Below are 2,660 nucleotides of genomic sequence, written 5' to 3' on the forward strand. Positions count from 1 at the left end.
ATTGTCTGCTCAAGTTTTCCTGTTGATGTCTGGACAGTTTGTGTTATTCACTAGGAAGCCTCCTAGGGCTGTGAAAACAGGGGATTTTGTCCATCTCTGGGGGGAATGAATGATTGCTTGTATGGCGACTGGGTCGGGCGTGGGAATTGCATTTCTTTCACCTTCTCTTCGGTAGTTGGACTCAGTTAGACATCTCGGAGTATATCCCGTGATGAGAGGAAGAGGTAGCCTGTTCAGTTCACTTGTCATAAACAAAGCAACAATTCAAATAGAATGTTGGCAAAGCTCGTAATTGAGTAGTCACTCCCCGGGCTTCTTTGCCCACCGACATCGCCTAATCAGCCGATACCGTCGTAAATATTCAATGAGGCCCGCGCGGCGCGCGACAGGAAATGTCGGTCTCGAATTGAGCTATTCTAGATGATTTGAGATCCACGCCGTCGACAGCACAATGAGGGTGACTACATGGACGAGGCCAATATCCATGGTTAATTCATTAGCGTGCAAATTGCTTTAACCAAATAAGTTGGATGAATGTAGTCGCTGGCGTCTAGTAGCTAGGATGTCACCTTGTGACCGTGACAATCCTGGATCAATTTATGATGACTCGTTTGCGAGGGCTTTCAGCAATATACACGTATCCTTGATATTACCCCGTATCTACCATGATGAGCTGATGAAATCGGCTACGCCTTCGCCTATTGGCGCCAATGTCACTGAGCAAGGAACAAGCATCAACTGGATAGCATATAGTATGTATTATCTGCCATAAATCTGCCTTGTCTATATAATGTACACAGTCGCTATCGTCTAGTGGTTAGGACGTCACGTTGTGGCCGTGACAACCCCGGTTCAAATCCGGGTAGTGACTATTAATATTCGAGGCTTTTCAGCGATCTACACGCAGCTTTGATATTACCCCGTATCTACCATGATTAGCTGATGAAATCGGCTACGTCTTCGCCTATTGGCGCCAATGTCACCGAGCAAGGAACAAGCATCAACTGGATAGCATATAGTATGTATTATCTGCCATAAATCTGCCTTGTCTAAATAGTATGCACAGTCGCTATCGTCTAGTGGTTAGGACGTCACGTTGTGGCCGTGACAACCCCGGTTCAAATCCGGGTAGTGACTGTTAATTCGCGAGGCTTTTCAGCGATCTACACGCAGCTTTGATATTACCCCGTATCTTCCATGATGAGCTCATGAAATCGGCTACGTCTTCGCCTATGGCTCCGGTGATCCTCTAACTATGTACACTTAACCAGGGGAACTTTGATAGAGTTAGTCGACTAGGTGGTGTGGAGAGGACCGAAGACTTGCAGGGCTCCCCCCTGAAGCTTCGGTCACGGGACAGTTGCCCGACTAGGTGGTGTCGTATCAACGACTCACGTCTCACACGGGTCTGTCCCGTCACCCAGTCCACTAAAGAAAACTGTCAGTTACTAATAACTTTCCTTCGGAATCCTCGGATTATTAAAGCACCTGCGAGCGACCAAGCTCGCTCGCCCATCGAATCACTTCCTCTGGAGTTGACCCTAGCCTCTGGCGAGACTTTCCATCTTCGCCTATTGGCGCCAATGTCACTGAGCAAGGAACAAACATCAACTGGATAGCATATAGTATGCATTATCTGCCATAAATCTGCCTTGTCTATATAATGTGTACAGTCGCTATCGTCTAGTGGTTAGGACGCCACGTTGTGGCCGTGACAACCCCGGTTCAAATCCGGGTAGTGACTGTTAATTTCGAGGCTTTTCAGCGATCTACACGCAGCTTTGATATTACCCCGTATCTACCATGATGAGCTGATGAAATCGGCTACGTCTTCGCCTATTGGCGCCAATGTCACTGAGCAAGGAACAAGCATCAACTGGATAGCATATAGTATGTATTATCTGCCATAAATCTGCCTTGTCTATATAGTGTGGACAGTCGCTATCGTCTAGTGGTTAGGACGTCACGTTGTGGCCGTGACAACCCCGGTTCAAATCCGGGTAGTGACTATTATTTCGCGAGGCTTGTCAGCGATCTACACGCAGCTTTGATATTACCCCGTATCTTCCATGATGAGCTCATGAAATCGGCTACGTCTTCGCCTATTGGCGCCAATGTCACCGAGCAAGGAACAAGCATCAACTGGATAGCATATAGTATGTATTATCTGCCATAAATCTGCCTTCTCTATATAATGTCCATAGTCGCTATCGTCTAATGGTTAGGACGTCACGTTGTGGCCGTGACAACCCCGGATCAAATCCGGGTAGTGACAATCACTGAACGACCATCGTTCCGTCAAGCTGGTAATCACCTGCTTTCGAACCCATGCGCAACTTCCAACACACATAACCTAGGATGTTCGAAACCATGCGAGAAGATCCGCCCACATTGCCAAATTACGAACCCATGTCATGCAGTGTCATGCATAGAGAAAAAATAAACATGAGGTTTGCGTTCTTACGAGGACCGCCACAACCACTCGGCCAAACATGAATGGAGATTAGAAGCATATGTTTTGTGCTATGCTAATCTCCTAGCTGTTTGCCCCCAGACTTTGCCCAATCAGCGGTAATGAGTTGCTTTCACTCAACAAAACACACAACCATATGTGGATAATCCTACTCTCTCTTTTTACGCAACTTCTTTAATATATTTTT

General features: G+C 46.8%; 5 non-coding genes across 5 annotated transcripts; all 5 read left to right on the plus strand.

Moving 5' to 3' along the window:
- The first annotated feature begins 799 nt into the window (after positions 1-799).
- Positions 800-871, plus strand: Pmar_PMAR024963. Its single transcript has one exon. It is a non-coding gene; the product is annotated as a tRNA-His (tRNA).
- A 194-nt stretch (positions 872-1,065) lies between these two features.
- On the plus strand, positions 1,066-1,137 carry Pmar_PMAR024964. Its single transcript has one exon. It is a non-coding gene; the product is annotated as a tRNA-His (tRNA).
- Positions 1,138-1,672: 535 nt separating this feature from the next.
- On the plus strand, positions 1,673-1,744 carry Pmar_PMAR024965. Its single transcript has one exon. It is a non-coding gene; the product is annotated as a tRNA-His (tRNA).
- Positions 1,745-1,937: 193 nt separating this feature from the next.
- Pmar_PMAR024966 lies at positions 1,938-2,009 on the plus strand. Its single transcript has one exon. It is a non-coding gene; the product is annotated as a tRNA-His (tRNA).
- A 194-nt stretch (positions 2,010-2,203) lies between these two features.
- On the plus strand, positions 2,204-2,275 carry Pmar_PMAR024967. Its single transcript has one exon. It is a non-coding gene; the product is annotated as a tRNA-His (tRNA).
- Positions 2,276-2,660: the final 385 nt, after the last annotated feature.

Source organism: Perkinsus marinus (genome assembly GCF_000006405.1).
Source record: "Perkinsus marinus ATCC 50983 genomic scaffold scf_1104296974290, whole genome shotgun sequence".
Taxonomy (NCBI): Eukaryota; Perkinsozoa; order Perkinsida; family Perkinsidae; genus Perkinsus; species Perkinsus marinus.